Source organism: Neofelis nebulosa, chromosome 7 (assembly GCF_028018385.1).
Source record: "Neofelis nebulosa isolate mNeoNeb1 chromosome 7, mNeoNeb1.pri, whole genome shotgun sequence".
Lineage (NCBI taxonomy): Eukaryota > Metazoa > Chordata > Mammalia > Carnivora > Felidae > Neofelis > Neofelis nebulosa.
In genome coordinates, this window is record NC_080788.1 from 34,770,653 (window position 1) to 34,790,328 (window position 19,676).

At 40.8% G+C, this 19,676-nt stretch overlaps 1 protein-coding gene across 4 annotated transcripts in view; it reads right to left on the reverse strand.

Moving 5' to 3' along the window:
* Positions 1–19,676, reverse strand: part of THSD4 (thrombospondin type 1 domain containing 4) — a 573,132-nt gene that overhangs the window by 78,635 nt on the left and 474,821 nt on the right. The gene's annotated exons all lie outside the window — the stretch shown is intronic.

The window sequence follows — 19,676 nt, forward strand, 5'->3', positions numbered from 1 at the left end:
AATAATGCCTCTCTTCTCAAATTTATCTCGGTCTTGGGAAATACTTTTCAAAAACATTCATTTTTAAAATGAATCAAGACATAATTTTTGAAGTTCAGTTTAAGTTTTGAACACTAAAAGTATCAATACATACAACTCATACACACAAAGGTTCTTTGGGGTCTTTGATAATTTTAAGTGTGTGAAGGGGTCCTGAGACCAAAACATTTGAGAATACTGACTGACAAAATAAAAAGAAAATGGGCACATACTGAATTTATGAGATGTGGTCAAAGCTATCAATCCTTGTATTTCTTAAAAAATTGAAATCAAGGTACACATCTTAGTTTATGAATGAAAAAAATACTTGCATTAGAAACTGAGAACTGGTTCCTCACAACAGTTTTTGTTTTGAATTGAAGATTACGACTGGACCCATGTTTAAAAGCAAAGTATACATAATATTTTATTATGTTAGTTTCAGAGGTACAACATAATGATTAAATATTTGTATATATTGCAAAATGATCACCACAGTAAGACTAATTCACATCTGTCACCATGCACAGTTACAAAATTTTTTTCTTGTGATGAGAACTTTTAAGATTTATTCTCTATATGAAATACAGTATTTAAAAAATTTTTTTTAACGTTTTATTTATTTTTTTGAGACAGAGAGAGACAGAGCATGAACGGGGGAGGGGCAGAGAGAGAGGGAGACACAGAATCGGAAGCAGGCTCCAGGCTCTGAGCCATCAGCCCAGAGCCCGATGCGGGGCTCGAACTCACAGACCGCGAGATTGTGACCTGAGCTGAAGTCGGATGCTTAACCGACTGAGCCACCCAGGCGCCCCTGAAATACAGTATTGTTAACTATAGTTGCCACTCTGTGCATTCCATCCTCATGGCTTATTTTATAACTGGAAGTCTGTACCTGTTTATTTATTCATTTATTTTAAATTTTATTTATTTTGAGAAAGAAAGTGTGAGGTGGGCAGGGGCACAGAGAGAGGGAGAGAGAATCCCAAGCAGGCTCTATACTGCCAGCGTGGAGCCCGATGCGGGGCTCAAGCCCATGAACCGTGAGATCATGACCTCAGCCGAAGCTGTATGCTTAACTGACTGAGCCACCCTGGTGCCCCTGTACCTTTTTAATAAGCAACTTTGAAAAAAGCAATAAAACTGAAACAGATGACATTACAACTAAAATAAAACAAAGCATCAGGACATTTAAATTATAAGTGAATTTTACATGTAATTCTATACTATGACATTTGAAACTCTCCATGAAAAAAGATACATTAAAAAAATTATCAAACTGACTTAAGATGAACAAGAAAACATGACAGACTAGTAACCACAGAAGAATTTTTTAAAGTTACCAAAAATAATTTCTTCCAAAAAGATTCTAGGGCCAGATGTTTTTTATTGGTGAGTTTCCATCAAAATCTAAAGGACTAGGTAATGATATAAACTTTTCCAGAGCATGTAAAAATTGGAAAGCTAACCTAACCCAAGCTTCAGAGATGCAGTACAAAAGAAAGCAACAGGCCAATCTCAGTGATGAATAACGATTTAAAAAATCCTAAGTAAGGTACCAGCACACTGAATTCAACAAAACATTAAAAGAACCACTGAGCAAGACAAAGCAGGTTGTCTTGGAAGGCTGTATTCCAGGAATGTAAGGATGATTTAATATCGGAAATTTTTAGGAAAAAATAATTTAAATAGATGCCAAAATGACATTGAAAAGTCACCCTGGTAAAAACATTTACCAAATTAGAAACAGACTTTCTTAATCCAATAATAAGCATGTAATCATTAAGACACTCAAAATATTTATTGAACATACATCTATCTTTCTTGATAGTGAAAATGAGAGGTATTCACAATAAAATCAGAGGAAGATTAAAGATGTCTGCTATCACTCATTTAAAATAGTTTTAAAAGTGTGGGTAAACTTTTGGTAATGTATCACAAAAAAGAAATCAGAGGCATGACTATCGGAAGAAAAGAGGCAACATTACCATTATTTCCACATGATATGATTATATCATTAGAAAATCATGAGAATCAATCGCTAATACTCAGAATTAATAAAAGTTCAACGAAGTGGCCAGATAGTGATAAATGTAAGAAATCTGTAACTTTTCTGGAGACGGATAATAATTTTGAAAATAAACTAGAAACGTATTTCAGTCTCCATCATCATCATCATCATTATCATCATCATCCCACAACAAAATACAAGTAAATACTTAAGACCAATCTTCACAACTAATACAGAAACTCTACATGAAAAACATCAAAATTTTACAGGCAGATATAAAGTATTTGAATAAGTGGAAATAAATGCTATGTTCCTGGCCTGGATGTTTTAATGATTTTAACTATTTTATTGTTTAACTAGTCCTCCCAAACTGATTTATAGATCTAAAATTTATAGATGTACAGATCTCCCGGCATTCTGTAGGTGCCAATTTAAGTGTGAGAGACCTTCTCTGACCACCTAACTCGAGTAGCACCCTGCTTCTCCAGCCGGTCTCGTGTTCACCTTTGTCCCAGTTTTATTTTCTTGACAGCACAAATCCCCACCCGAAATTATCTTTTTGTTCTCTTGACTTCAGTCTCCCCGACTAGAATGTAAGTCAACAAAGGTGAGTGTGCCTTTGTTCTCTGTGGTGTTATCAGTGCCTGGAGCAGAGCCCGGCAGACAGCAAGTGCTCAATACGTGCTTACCCAGTAGGTTTAACACAATCTCACCTGAAAACGCTAATAGGATTTTTTTTCCCCTTGAATGTGACAAGATGGTTCCAAAATTGACCTGGAATAGAAACCTGCTAGGTTGTCTAGAACATTATTAAAAAAGAAGCAAAAAAGGGTAACTTGCCCTGCCAAATATTAAAGCACATCTTAAGACTGCAATGGTCAAAATGTGGCGTAGAAATTACATGACAGATAAATGGAACAGAACAGTTACAGAATTGATCTAGGATAAATATGAGGACCTAGCATATTCTAACTTTCCAGTATTAAATAAACAAACTATTCAACAAATGAGGTTAGAAAATTGGCTCAATATCAGGGGCAAATCTTTATTCTCATTTTATGCTATACTCGTAACAATGTTCAGCAATCCCCCCACCCTAAATAAAGCCACATACAAAAGAGTGTACATAGTGTTATATACCATTTATATAAGGTTTTTTTTAGAAACAGGCAAAACTAATCTATGGTGTTACCAGGGTAGTGGTTCCTTTTGGGGGTGGGGCAGATTAGTGACTGAGAGGTGGACACTCTAAGGGGCCCCTGGAATGTCAACAAAGTCCTATTTCTTGATCTGGGTATTAGTTATGGGAGGACGTTCACTTCGTGAAAATTCAGCAAAGCTGTACAATTTTGGACCGAGGGCTTTTCTCTATGTGTTATACTTCATTCGTCAACAAAAAGCTTATTTTTTCGAAGTAAGTGAAATGAGTAAGTGTTACGCCAGTTGATTGCTCTGGTCAGAGATTAGGTTTTCTGCACTTAAACAAGCATTTCTTTTTCACTTGTGCTTTCAGAAGAGGAGATAAAGTTCTATGATGATAAGTTAAACTTATTTCATTGTAATCAATTAAGGAGACCGATAAAGACCTTGGGTTGAAAGGTCTCCATCCTGTCCAGGAGCCATCTGTATCATGGTCTGTCCCTATGCTGAGCAACCCTGAGGGTCTATGTCTTTGGCTCTCACACATTCACAGCAGAAATTGTTCTGTGGGTCTCTGAGATGCAGCTGGACATTTTATTTTTTTAATACACTTAAAAATTATTGTTAATGTTTACTTTTATTTTTGAGAGAGAGACACACAGCATGAGCAGGGGAGGGACAGAGAGAGCAGGAGACACAGAATCCGAAGCAGGCTCCAGGCGCCGAGCTGTCGATACAGAGCCTGACGTGGGGCTGGAACTCACGAACTGTGAGATCATTACCTGAGCCGGAGTCAGATGCTTAACCGACTGAGCCACCCAGGCACCCCTTTAACATATATATTTTTTAAAGTTTATGTATTTATTTTGAGAGAGAAAGAGTGGAGGAGGGGCAGAGAGGGGGAGAGAGAGAGAGAGAGAGAGAGAGAGAGAGAGAGAGATTGAGAGAAAGAGAGACTCCCAAGCAGGCTCCATACTGTCAGCACAGAGCCCACTGTGGGGCTTGAACCCACAAACCATGAAATCATGACCTGAGCCAGACTCAGACACTTAACCGACTGAGCCATCAAGGTGTGCTGTCAGCTGAACATTTTAAAGAATCCGATGCATTACAGAACAGAAAGTTAGTATTCACATTAAAAGTAGACTGTCTCAAAGCCCATTCCTTGTTCTTTGCCCAGACCTTATATACGAGCATTGATCAGCTTCTGACTGCATCTACGAACATCTTGGGAACACCTCGAGCCAGTGAGTCGAGTTAGGGGACACCCCGGTGACTGGATACAACCCAAACACCTCTTCTCTAGTTCTAGTTCACTATCAGTTATAAAAGCATGTGCTATAAAACTTTGATTTTCCTACTGGCTTGATATGGTTAGAAAAAAGTCTTTTGCTTTTGTAAAGGTATTTATTGTCCAGACAAAACCTCAAAGCACAAATATGTGGCTCTATAACCGTGCAATCCTGGACTAGTCTATGTAATGGTAACAACCATAAAAATAGTAATAATAATACTTATTACTAATAAGTATACTAATTAGTATAATAATAATAATAATAATAATAATACTCATTGAGTAAGTTTTTCATGCCAGTCACCGTGCTAAGTGCTTTACCAGTAGTATCTTATTTAACCCTCTCAATGACCCTATAAGTATTATTGTCAGTTCATTTTATAGATAAAGAAAATAATATATGGAGAGGTCAAGTAATTGACTGGAGGCCACAGAGCCAGAAAGTTACATTGTACAACTGACACAATCGTTCTTCTGTTGAATTGTTTGAGATTTTGAGAATGTGTGCTGGGCACTTTTGCCAGTGAAACTGGTGACTACCGATTTTTCTTAAAATTCCAGGTTAGTTTTAGCCACTTACATTTTGTAAGTAAAGAAGAGGCTAACCGCAACGTGGAGTATTTATTTAGAAGAAAACTTAAGTCTATGGATTAGATCCTTTTTCTTTGATGTACAAATTTCTACCATATTAATAAAAAGTTACCTTAAGGGCTGATATTGGTCTTCCCAGGAATTCTGGGAACTCATTAGACATAGGATGTGTTAGGGATCATTGAAAATTCAATTTAAACCAAGCATTGATGAAGGATGGGGGTAGGCTCTCTGCTGCCCGATGAGAAATTGCTGTGGGGATTAGGTCATTGCCACAGGTGAAGGTCGAGATGACCACTGAGCTCTGGTGTCCCCAGAACTCGCCAACAAGGACAATGAGACTGAGCTGGGTTTCCAGAATGCTCTATCAGAGAAGAGGGAAGAAACTTAGCTTCTCTCAAATACAACTCATTTGCATATTATCTACCCACCCCCAACCTTTGTCTTTTAAAATCGGATTGGTCACTTACATTTCCAACTCCTGAAAGTAACTCCTCTGTCTCCTCTACTTTCATTTGCTTCAGAGCAGCTCAAAATGCCAAGTGTACTTTATCATTCTGTGATCCAGCGATACTTTGATGTGTTGTATGTTTAATAAGATACATAAGATGCTGAGCCTACACTCCGGGATTAGAGAAACGTACTTAAATTCTGGTTTTTAAGCAAGGCTCAGTTTGGAATCACCGAGCCCACTGATATACTGATATCTTTGTTTATCCATCATTTCCTGTCATCAGACTCTTCGTATAGACCTGGCCTTTCTAGAACAGTCGCTCTGCAATTCCTCTCCTTCCCTACTGCTGTCTTTAGAGCAGAGGTATGATCCTGTTGCAACATTCCTCCTGTCCAGCATCTTCAGTGGCTGACTACTGCCCAAAGATCCATCCGAAGGATGGAGTTTGGAATGAAAGGTCTTCCATAGCCTTAACCTATAGCTAGCTGTAGCCTCAAAAGTCAAGGCTGCCCTCACTTTCTTATAAGATGCCATGTTCAGACATGCCTCACATTTCCTCCTTCTCTGTGGCTCATGTGGCTCCTTTGGACTGGAATATTCTTTCTCCTATTTTTTTCTGATAAAATCTTATCCATCCTATAAAACAGGGGTTGGCCAGCTACAGCATGGGGGTCGAACTTGGTGACTGCCTTTTTTTGTAAATCAAGTTTCACTGGAGCACAGCCACACCCATTCACACCCATTCACATACGCCCATGGTGCTTTCTTCACTAGGACAGCAGAGTAGACACAGTCATGACCAAATGGCCCGTGAAGCCTAGAATATTTACTAGGTGGCTCTTTCTAAAAGCAGGTTGCAAACCCCTGCTCTAAAAGCCCAGTTTAAACACCACCTCCTCATGCTCCTCAGAGTATACTGTTAGAAGTGATTTCGCCATCCTTTGTACTCCCATACTGCTGGGTCTCTTACCAAAATCATCAAAGGATTCTCAAATGGCTTACAAATGCCTGTGGGGCAGGGGCCGTGCACCGTTCAACTTTATGTCTCTGCAATGCACTGCACACAGTAGGTGCTTATAGATATTTGCTGAAATGTTTTAACTATTTTGCATGAGTATTGAGTCAGATAAAGAGCAGTGTTTAACCTAATCAGATTATATAACTACTAGTTTTACTGACTGAGGAGATCAGTAAATTAGGCTCCCAAAGCACAATAAATATAAGTGTGACTGCCAGGCCACAAAAGAGGATGGGGTGGGAGGCTGGGGGGCCTATGTGCAAGTTTCTTTTCCGAGGAAGGACATGAATATTGACTTAGAACTCAGACAGAAGCAGGAGATATTTTTCATACTGGCCTTTATATGATTTTGAATCCAAGTGTCTGGCTTGGGAAAAGGGCAGAGCAGGATTAGGAGAGGTGGAAAGTTCTTCTAAGAGCTGTTGATGCCTGGTTGAAACAGCTGGAGGAGAGGTAGTAGGGGCAACCCAGAGGGGAAGGAGGAAAGAGGCTTGCCTTCAAAGCACACCCCTTCAGGGATTTGTTAGCAAAAGGAAGAGCAGCTCTCACTGGAGATCTGCTTAGTGACAAAAGGGAAAAAAGATGTTCAGCTTCTCCTGTGGGAAGGCGAGACCCGGAGAGAAGAGGGGACGGTCCTGGAAGGCAGATTTCCCATTTCCGAAGCTCTAACCCTCAAGAGAAGATAAGGGACATTCCAAAAGATGGTATGAACCTGGAGCGGCCAGGATGGGTGGCCTGGAGCTCCTGGGTAAGAAAGCCTCAAGGTTACTGTTTTTCTCAGCTATCCCTTCACTTTGAGTCATATATTGAATAAAGGTTGTTTAAAACCTTAGATATGTCTTCCTTATCTTGTATTAATTCCCTAACGTGGAGGCTCAGCGATCTAACACACGGCAGAAAGCCAGACTTTGATTCAGAGAGGGAAGGCTTAGCGGCACTTCCAAGTGGGTTAGGGAATGGGGAGATTTGGGACGACATTATCCACGCCAGACTCACAGACAATGGGTTCTGAGTTATTGCCCCAATCCAGGTAAGAGACCTGGGAGCGATTAACAGCCCTGCAGACGATCTTCTTCAGAGGTGTTGCTGCCCAGAGTGGGCTGGGAGAGAATCTTATTCTCCCTACAGGGACAGGGCTGTCAAATCACTTCCATAAAAATCCAAGACCCAGCCCCCACTCAGCAGCTGTTTCCTGCATTTGAGGAAAGCATCCCATTAGGTACAGAAAAGCAGGTGTGGGTACTCCACATATGTCTGCGACAGATGATGCAATTAGAAGGAAAAAAAAAAAACCCCAATCACAGCTTAACTATTCCCCATAAAACAAAAGGCAAATCTAAGTACAAACAGGCACACTCACACTTACATTTCCAGGCAACTAGGTGCTACCTAAAAAGCAGAAGATGAGAAATAATAATGAGCATAAGGGGCAGTTGATTTCATCTTATACCACCGTATCTGAAAGCTTTTCAAGGCAGAGTGACTGCAGAAGTGAAAAGAAAGTCCACGTAAACAGACACAAGGATATCAGAGCCTTTCGAAATCAAACGGATGTGAGCTGTCAGACGCCAGGTGGAAGGGTGTGATGCAAAATGAAGTCCAGGAGGGCTAAAAAACCAACAACAGCGTCTTCCCAAATCACAGCAAGATTGCACAGGATCTTTGTTTGCAAAGATTTGGTTTTGGACAGGAATCATAAATGCTTGCTGCTGAAGAAAAGGTCAGAGCTGAGTCCAAATAACAAAAATCAAACACTCGGTGACAGCCTTTTCATGGTGTCACTAACGAGGAACATCCAGCCATGACGTGGTGTTTGCCATCTGACCGTCTCCCGGGGCTGCCATTACGTGCAGAAGGTAACTGAGGAGGGTCACAAGCCCGTCTCAGCGTCTTGTTCTTATGCCCGAACGCAGACCACAGAGGCATGTCTTACCATCTGCTTAAATACTCTTAAAGACACGCTTGATGTGTTGGCAAGGATGTGGAGAAGCTGGAACCCGTGTGCATGGCTGGTGGGGACAGAAAATGGTGCTGCCACTGTGGAAAGCAGTCTGGAAGTTCCTCAAAAGTTAAACACAGAATTATCGTACGACCCAGCAATTCCGCTCCGGGGTATATACCCCAAAGAACTGAGAGCAGGGACTCACACAGTTACCTGTACTCAATAGCCAAAAGGTGGGAATAACCCAGCCATCCATGAACAGATGAGTGGATAAACAAAATGTAATATTATACATAAAAGGTACAAGTTTCTGACGCCATCCAACATGGATGGACCTTGAGAACCTTATGCTAAGAGAAATAATCCAGACACAGAAGGACAATTATTGTATGATGCCACTTGTATGAGGTGCCTAGAATAGGCAAATTCATGAGACAGAAAGGAGAGGAGAGGTTACCAGGGATTTAGGATAGGGGGGAATGGGGCATTATGGTTTCTTAGGTACAGCTTTTGGGATGATGAAACAGTTCTGGAAATGGATAGTGGTGATAGTTGCACAGTAGCATGAATGTATTCAACGTCGCCCAATTAAATGTTTAAAAATCATTAAAGCGAAAAGTTGTATGTTATATATGCTTTACTACAATTTAAAAAGAAGAAAGAAAACCAGGATGTTTCATGTCTCCAAAATATTCTACTCTTTTTAAGAGGTGGCTGTTCTTTTAGATGCTGGTTTCAGAAGAGCTCTGCTAAGGCAGATGGTGAAAGTCTAGTGACTAAGGCATAACTATGGCAACCTAGCCCGTGGGCTCTTGGTGAGGGCAGGCCTGATGACTTTCATCAAGCAGGAGGCAGTAGTGGGGGGAGGCATGGAACAGTGTGGAGGGGACAAAAAGGCTGCATGGAGTTTGAATATATCTTTCTTCTACTGCTGGGGGGAAGGGAGAAGGCACAGTTTCTCCCCTACGTCTCATCCCCTGGCCACATTTTTCTTGCCAACGGCCATGAGCAGGGGCAATGCCTGACTCAGCCACTCATAAATTGTTCACCTCGGCAGGTCCCTCAACCACGCTGGGCTCAGCGTCCTCAGCTATAAATGCAGGTGCTGATACAACACCCCCCCCCCCCTTCTCCAGTTGTGTAAGTGCTGTGTGACACAAAGAAGGTGGCCCCAGGATTCCAACAGCCTAGGAGCGAAACATAGGACTCAAGTGCCACGAAGGAGGTCTCGTGATGAAGGTAGGCTAACGGTGTCTGAGCACAGGCCCCTGAAACAGGCTGCACAGCACATGTGTAGTCTCAGGAGAAACTTGATTTCTGTATGTCACCACTCAGCATGGTTGTAAGCACACAAAGGGTACTTGAGAGAAGGAATGTCTAAGGCTGGAATGTCTTCAAAGGGTACACAGCCTAACTGGGGAGAACACATGCATAAATTACGGTAAAACATGGCAAGTGCCAAACTGGAGATACAATCAAGGTCTTACGGGACTTCAGGAAAAATCTAACTCTTTGCTGTTCCTTTTCTCAGTCTTTTATTCTTTTGCCATGCATTAAGAAAGCAAGCAAGGGTTCTGAATGCCGGAAAGACAGCCCGCAGGAAGGTGCTCTAAGCCGGGATTTCTGTTGCTGGGGTTGCATGCAACTCAGGGGCCCATGGCCAACAGACTGGGTGAAATATTGAAGGGAGATGGAAGGAAGGGGCTTAGATTGGAAACTAAGAATTCATAGTGAGTTGATCAATGCAAACTTACTGGTAGGTAGAATTGTCATCCCAGTAGCACCTTTGACATTTATTATTATTATTTAGACATCATTCTTAAATAACTGACCCATGAAACTTTAGCCCCAAAGGGATCTGGGTGAGCACACAGGCCAGGGGTTCTCCTCTCAGCACCACTGACATTCGGGGCCGGACAGTTCTTTGTGTAGGGGCTGTCCTGTGCATTGTAGGATGTTCAGCAGCACCCCTGGCCTCTCTTTGGATTGGGGGAACAAAATAGCTCCTAGTTGAGATCCAGTGTAACACGGAACAGGTCTTTTAGCCTGCAAGGACATGGGAGTCACCTAGGGAACTTAAAAATTCTGATACCCAAGCTGTGCCCCAGGCCAATTCAATTGGGAGGTAAAAGCCAGCCATTGGCATATTTCAAATAGGCCTCAGACAGCGTACCTCCTAGGATTCCAGTGTGCATCCAGGATGAGAACCACTGATCTAGAAAGATTAGGGAACAGTTTTTGAATACCTTTAAGATGGTAGGTATTTTACCTACATCTCACTTAAAGTCAACAGCTCCGTGAAACTACAATTGTTTTCCTAATTAACCTGTGAGTAAAGGGAATCTCAGAAAAGTTAAGGAACTTGTCCAGGAGCATCCCAGCTGGAATGGTGGCTCTGCAAAAGGCAGTTTCAGTGGGCAGAGGTGGGCTATACCTGGAAGACAAAGCCAAGAACTGGAAAGTGGACAGGAGCAGAGCAGAAAAATGCACTCAGAGCGCAGGATGTAGTCCGGGGCGGAGGGGTAAGCCCATGGTTACAGATGTGGACCTCAAAGAAGCCATTTTCTGGTTAGAATGAGGTCAGCACAGGGGAGAGATGGAACACACACATCCATTCGTTTCCCTCTTTGCTCTGTGGGGAAAAGGAACCAGAGAGACAGGGACATAGAAGCCATGGGGACACAGCTAGAGCAATCAAGTGAGATCAGGTAGGCTTTGGATGTCTAAGAAGAAAGATACAAAATGTTATACTTGAGCTTGGATAATCCTGGAAGCCTCTAGCAGTGGTGTGGAAGAGAAGGTTGTTTCCTGTTGAGCCATTATAAGGAAAACTTGAGACTTGGTATAAGGTAGGTTAAAGGTAGATGGTTCATGTTTATTATCCTATTGAATCCTTGCATATCTCCAAGAGACATTGGTTGTCTGTCTACTCCTTGTCTGCCCCCTGCCGATACACACTCAGAGGAGGCACGCTGACACCAGAGTGCCTCTGCTCCATTTGAAGGAACGGCCTGTTGTAGAGACAGATTCAAGTCACTTAGTCCACTCGAGCTGCTATAACAAAATACCACAGACCAGGTGGCCTGTAAACAACAGACATTTACTTCTCACAGCTCTGGAGGCTAGGAAGTGTAAGACAAAGGATGCTGCTTCCAAGATGGCTGTCTTTTCCCTATAACCTCTCATGGCAGAAGGGGTCAGGGATCTCTCTGGGGCCTCTTTTATAAGGATACTAATCCCATTCATGAGGGCTTTGCTCTCATGACCTACTCACCACCCAAAGGCCACATCACACCTTGGGGGTTAGGATTTCAATGAGTGAATTTGGGGGAGCCACTGCAGTAACTGGAGGAAATCCACTTAATAAGAAAATATCCACGAACTTCATAAATATAAATTGAGAAATAAGAATAATCAGACACTGGGGAAAAGAAAAAACAAGAGCAGGTTCTAATAAAAATAGTTAAAAGCTGGTTACAGAAAGAAAACTCCTTACTCTGATAAAAGTTACATATCAGAGAACTCTGCAAATGTCTATTAGAAGCATTCCCAATGTTGGAACAAGACAAAAAAAAAAACAAAAACCACTGACATTATTATTCCAAACTTCTGGATTAGTCCAAAATTTTTTTAGAGGTTTAAGCTGTTAAGTACCACAAGACAAGAGAATAATAAGAGGTAGAATATGCATTAGAAGATAACATTATTATTATTATCTATAGATGTCAAGATTTTCCACCTAGAAAAATCCATGTTAAATAAGTGAAAAACTATTAGAATTGTTAAAGGAGTCTAGCAAGATGTCCAGGTAGAAAATAAATACATGATTTGATACATGCTGGCATGACTAACTAGAAATACAGTGGAAAGATACTATATTAGCAAAAACTATAAAATACCTAGGAATAAACCTAATAAAACCTATGCAAACTCTAGATAAAGAAATTTTATGAAAGAACACAAAATGGGAAGATATGCTATACTCCTGACTCAAAAGAGTCAACGTTAGGGGCGCCTGGGTGGCTTAGTTGGTTAAACATCTGACTTCGGCTCAGGGTATGATCTCGCAGTTCGTGGGTTTGAGCCCCACATGGGGCTTTGTGCTGACAGCTCAGAGCCTGGAGCCTGCTTCGGATTCTGAGTCTCCCTCTCTCTCTGCTCCTCCCCCACTCAAGCTCTGTCTCTCTCTCTCTCTCTCTCTCTCTCTCTCTCTCTCTCTCTCTCACAAATAAACAAACATTAAAAAAAAAAAGTCAATGTTATGAAGCCATTTCTTTTATTCTTCAAATTAATCCATAAATTCATTGCAATCTCACTTGAGAAGCAGACGTTTTATGGATTTTGACAATTTTGAAGTATATGTAGAAAAAATGTACAAAAATACTCAAGGAAATTTAGGAAAAGAGCAAAGTGTTCGGGTAGGGAATTAGAGAGGGAGAAGAAAGTTGACCTACAAAAGAATAAAACCTAAAACTACAGTAATGAAAACGATATGGTACCAAAACAGGAAGAGACAAATAGATCAGTGGACTTGAATCAAGAATCCACAAGAATACCTACATATATTTGAATTTAATATATGGTAGAGGTGGCATTTCAAATGAATGGGGAAAATTTAATAAATAGCATTGTGACAACCCTACCTCACACCACACACAAAAATTAATTTACACAAATCAGTATTTAAATATACAAAATGAGTATAAAAATAATAGAAGAAAATACTAGAGACTAATTTTATAATGTGGGAGGTGGGCAAGTCTTCCTAAGTAAAACAAACCCCACAAGCTATAAAAAAAAAAAATGATTGACATGTTTGACAAAAAAAAGATTAAAATTTTTCTCCACAGAATAATAGATATGATAAGCACAGTTGAAACACAAGATAAAGACTAATATGTATATGAGCAGAAGATGGTTACTATCCATAACTTATATGAGTTCTTAAAACCAGTAAGAAAACCACAAACACAATTTAAAAACAGAATATTCATAGGAGTACAAATCACAATAAAAATGAGTGGTCAGGAAAATGCAAATAAAAAAGATATAGTAAAAGTTAATAAGTACATTCATAATATTTTGTGTTGGTCCAGGTTTGGAGAAAGGCACTTTTGGTGGGGGTACAAATTGGTACAACCACTTTGTAGAGGAATCTTCCTTTCTCTCTCAGTGTTCATTCCATTTGACCTACAGATTCTATTTCTAGGAATCTATCCTACAGAAATATTTACATAAGTATGAAAGGATATACCTATTAGGATATTCATGGAAGCATTACTTGTAAGAAGACCTTTATTTAAGTTTTCTTCTCCAAGAATTTGCTCTTTTTCTTCTAGAAACAACTTTTAAGTTATATATCTTGGCTTTTCTTTCATGGTATGGGCTTAAAAAAATGTCTACTGATCCTTGGTTGTCCACTTATGTTATTGTCTATTGATGTTTAAGATGAAAGCAATGGGAAGGCTGCTTGAGAATTCTGTACACATTGGCAGAGCTTGTCAACAGGCCAAATTTTAGAGGGTGAAAAAATGGGGCACCTGTCATTCAGTTGCTTCTTCCTCCAATTCCACAATGGTTACTGAGGTCTTGGGGGCACCAATCCTCACAGCCACGTTCTAGTTCCCATCAGCTTTTGGATGAGGAGGTTGAGGCCAGCATTCTGAATGTGCGTGCTGGGGGGTGGGGGTGGGGTGCCCGTTCATATATTCCTCCATTTTTCAGTTCCATTCTCTTCTCCCACACTCCATTTTATCTGCTGTCCCCAGACCCAGAGGCTGCTGGGCTCTGCATACGGGCTGGCCCCTCCTCATTATTATCCCCTCAGCTACCAAGGCTATGATTTCCTCTGCTCTATTAGAGAACATTCTTCCATCTGCTTTCAGAAATGTGCTCCAGAAATTTGTTAAAATCATTTCACAGATGCCCCCCCCTCTTCTTTTCTTGGTGGTTGTAGGTTATATCCTGTCTTATTCCTTTCGTATCATTTTGATGGAATCTTGGGAGGAAGAGGGCAAAAGAACCCTCATGTACTCAGTCTGCCATCTTGAACCACAAATCAAATGTATTATTTGCAATATTAGAAAATGAGACAATTTAAACATCCCTCAATAGGGAACTGCTGAACTAGATTACGTTACATCTGTTGTATGGAATACTCTGCACTCAGAAAATAATGAATTAGCTTTATGTAGTAATATGAAAAGGTATCATGATATAATACTAAAATAAAAAAGCAAATTGCAGAAAGTATGCATAGTGACACCACTTTTAGAAGATCCATTTTTTTTTGTACTTCCACAAAGGACTGATGCACACGGAGCTGGTAAGGGTGGTCATTTATGTGTCTTAATTAACACCTGAAGGCAGCGGACCCAGTATGGGGTTGGCACAAAGAAGGAATCTCATCTTTTTGCTCTATATCATCTGTATTGTTCAAAATTTTTACAATGCATGTGACAGATCTTTGGGATTAACTATCATACGGATGTAAGACATTCTGTTATCTAAATACTCCAACCTTTCCCATAGAGAGAGCAGCTCAGCTAAGAAATGAAAGGTTTGCAACCTACAGACGATCCATGATACTTGATGTTTTAAATGCTGGTGATTATTATTATTGTTTAAAACCTTTAAGAAAACATGCTTAAAAGTAAAGGTATTGCCAATTTATTTTTTAAAGCTTACAGACCTTTAACAAATTTCTTCCAAGTCTCAGGCTCTATGACATGTAGCATGTTGGCAGGTAGAACATGTCCTGTAGAATCAATTTTGCTTGGTATGCTTTTATGTCTGATTTCTGAACTGTTACATAATGACATTAGTAAGCTGAGCTAGCTGCACTAGCCAAACTTTGATATTTCAGGTAGAATAGTTTTACAACATCTTATTACTAAGGAAGAGGTAAGTAATATAAAATGTCAATCATTTTAATAAAATTAGGTTTAACTTTTTATTTCCAAAGAGCAGGGTTCAGAATAACTCTCATGCAAAAGCACAATAGATAGCCTTTAGCAGATCCATGGATTCCAAAGCCTTTTCCATTAAAAAAAAGATCTCTCTCTCTCTCTCTCTCTCTATCTATCATCTAGGAATCTATAATGCACCAGATAGTATGTATTTTGGAACATGTGGACAAATTCAAATAAACACTAAAAAATGGCGCTTGGGAAGCCTGGGTAGCTCAGTTGGTTAAGTGTCCGACTCTTGGTTTCAGCTCAGGTCATGATCTCACAGTTTGAGAATCTGAGCCCCACATCAGGCTTTGCGGTTGCTTGGGATTCTCTCTCCCCCTCTCTCTGCCCCTCCCTCCCTCCTCCCTCTGTCTCAAAATAAATAAATAAATAAACTTAAAAATAAAAGTGGAGCTCAGTTCTGCAGAAATTCATTGGTTTCCAATCTAAAATGAGACAAAGGGTCTATCTCCTGAAATCTGTGCATCATTAAAGGTCACGGTTTCTCCAGCTTTGCCCAGAGAAATAGTGGGTGTCACGAAGTGCTGAGCTGGCCTGTTGCCCCAGCTCCAGGTGGGTCTGTCCCCTGTGGGTTATGGCAGGACTAGGGCTAGAGCTCTGGCCTTCGGAGTCTGCATCCTAGCAGGACCAGCTCTTTTTTTTTTTTTTTAATTTATTTTCATGTTTATTTATTTTTTTTTTTTAATTTTTTTTTCAACGTTTTTTATTTATTTTTGGGACAGAGAGAGACAGAGCATGAGCGGGGGAGGGGCAGAGAGAGAGGGAGACACAGAATCGGAAACAGGCTCCAGGCTCCGAGCCATCAGCCCAGAGCCCGACGCGGGGCTCGAACTCACGGACCGCGAGATCGTGACCTGGCTGAAGTCGGACGCTTAACCGACTGCGCCACCCAGGCGCCCCGATGTTTATTTATTTTTGAGAGAGAGAGAGAGACAGAGAGACAGAGAGACAGAGAACGAGCAGGGGAGGACATAGAGAGAGGGAGACACAGAACCTGAAGCAGGTTCCAAGCTCCGGGCTGTCAGAGCAGAGCCCGACGTGGGGCTCAAACTCATGGACTATGAGATCATGACCTGAGCCGAAGTTGGATGCTCAACTGACTGAGCCACCCGGGTGCCCCTAGCGGGTCCAGTTCTTGATGGAAAAAACCAAACTCAGCGTCTGGTTGAATGCACCAAATTCAGCCATAAACTCAGCGTCTGGTTGAATGCACCATTACTATTTACACATTAGCCAAGATTTGGGGGATGTATGCCTCCTTCTTCCGCATATGTAGTTTTGATTTTTAAATTTCAATTTTCACATCCTCACTCTATCATTGCATCTTCAGTAATTCTAGATCTTTCTCGAAGCAAGCAAAGTAAAGAATGCCCAATTTTAAAAATCAGAAGGCCACATACGTCAAAATGCTTGGAGACTCTGGTACTTACCATACACATAGCACGACTGTTATCATTAACTAAGCGACTGGCCTAGAAAAGGCACTTATGTATTAAGGGTTTTAAAATTAAAAACCTTTTAAAATGAGGTGATAAGACCATCTTTTCCAGCAGTAATAATATAAGTCCTTCTGTTTTCATAGAAAGCGATTTTCCATTTCTATCGAGTTTGGAGAGTTAGTCATTAAAAAACACCAAGTGTTTCACAAGAAAAAGTTTGATTTGCATCACAAATAACTAAAGGTAATTCTGAGAAACAGGGCAACTGAAAAACTTTGAAAAGCTGTGCATGGTTTGAAAGCAATGACACAAATTTGAACTATTCCTTCCCTCTCTATTGCCAATTCTACAGAACAGCTGTACATGAACAGCCAAATCAATTTTGTGCATCAAGTCACATTTTTACACAAAATAGTTTTCCTAGCCAGGAATCACACAGTAAGAAAACCAAAACCTTCACCATTACCTGGAAAATTGTAGAGAAACCCACCACATATCTCTTCAAAAAACGTTTAAGTGTTTGAAAATGTGTAATGTAAAACACAGTCGTTGAACAGTTCATAAATAGCCAGAGACACCTGTGTTCTAATGGCTTCTACACAATCTCAGGCAATCCCATGCAATTTAACTTTTAAACTATACAGACCCGACAGAATAGGAGATTTAGCAGGATAGGTGGGATAGCTAAAGAGAATACTTGTGATCAGAAAAATACCATCCGAACCACTGTACATTTTAAAAGGTTGAATTTTACGATACATGAATTACATGTCAATAAACATAAGAAAAAAGGAGGAAAAAAAAGCATTGCAAGTAGTTTCAGTGCTGAAGACAGAAGGTCCCATTCATCACCTCTGGAACCTCCTTTCTCTGTGGCCTGTTCTTCTGTTTCCATTCTCCCTCCTTTGCCCACATGCCATCCTATAATATTGGCAAAGGACTCTGGATTTCTCATGTACCCAACTGCTCTCTGGGCATACAAGGTTGAATTTGACTTTCTGAATCATCACCCTTTCACTGAGCCTTTTTTAGGGGGAGAGGGAATTTTGATTCCACGAAGCTCTGATGTACTAAAAAGGTCTCAGAGACAAAGGAAAGGGAACGAACACTGGTCAGTTGCTAGTAAGTGATAGGGTTCTGCTGGGTTCTGAATATCTGTTACGCTATTAATTGTCCTGAAAACTTACAAGGTCAAGATTCTTCTTCCCATACTCTAGATGCAAACACTGAGGCTCCGAGAGCAGTTTCCATTCAGACATCCAGTGGATATTCACCCAGGGTTTTCTCTTCAGAGGGCACAACTTAAAAACTGTTTGCCGAACAGGACTAATTTGAGCAATGAGAATTTACTAAAAACAACCCAACGCTCGTGAAAAGTGGCATTGTTTTCTGGTGCACTTGCACCCAATGACGCTTCAACTAATCCCCTGAAGAACATTTTCCACTCTAGAAGATGGGATGTTTATGGAGATGTGATGTTCTAATATTCAAAAAAAAAAAAAAAAAAAGGAGTAAACACACACAAGGACTATCTTCTCACAACTAAAAATAACATACAAACCACCCATTGGGAAAACTGGGCTTATTGTCACTTTGGTGGCTCCTGGGCTTGCCAGAGCCAATGGGTCAGCTCTCCACTTTAACTGGACTTGTCTCAGGGTCTCACCTGCCATTCCTTCCTCCTCCTGCCAATAAATCCAGGTGAAGCTAATTTCAGTTGCATTTTCCTGGGTGCAGAGAGAAGAGCTGTGGGATTTGGAGTTGTCGGTCCGGATTTATCTTCGGGGGTGTTCCTGGTACTTGAAATTTGCAAACTTAACCACCTCTCTCAACTGCTGCAACCACTGACTGTTGCATGGCCAATGGTGTACCAGAAGAACTCTGAGAACTGCTCATGGGTATTATATCTTGATAGACTGCTATGCTTGGAGATAGACTGCCTGGGTTCGAATCTCAGCTCTACCTCATCCTTGCTGGGTGATGTTGGCAAGTTACATAATCTCTCTGTGCTCATTTCCTTATCTATAAAATGGGGATAGGAACTGCTCCGATCTCTAGGGCTGTTGAGAGGGTTCAATAATTTAGTAGAGGCAAAACACTAAGAATGGTGCCTGGCACATAGTGTCTGTGCCATTTAAGTGAAAGACATAATTAAAAAATGAAAATGAATATTGCCTTCATGAAATGACTCAGGAATTGCTTTCCTTGTGTTATTTTGTTGGTTAATCTGCACATCCTTACCTAAAATTGGTAAAAATTAATTTGTATGGCCTGATTGGCTTTGTGTAAAATGCAATCAGCCAGAAACCCAGGAGGAAGTATCAACAAAGATCTAACTTTCAGTAGGAAAATGGGTTAAAATGGCTTCTTGATATTGACGACCTTGACCAAAACGACTGCAGCTGTTAAGAAGATACATACGTGCTCTACACATTCTGCTGCCTCAGGCAGATGAAGCAGAAAGAAGAGAAAAAATGGTTTTACTTTAGACTTGTAGGGAACGAAGCTCCAGACAGGGTCATCAATGGCCCCTGGCCACCTTGAACTCCCAACAGAACAAAGACTGGCACATACCCTGGCTTTTTATAGAGCCTCCCCCATCTCAGAGAAACCATTTAGCCCATCACCTGTTTCATAACCACATTGCTCTTGGAAGGAACAAAGGTTGGCTTAAATGTGTAGGTATTAAATATTTATTTGCAAGGACTTTTAAAATTTTCTCCACCCACGCTTCTCATTTCAAGGGGGAGGCCAAGCGGTGCTTTGGCGTGCCCCAGTGGCACCTTCTACGTGTC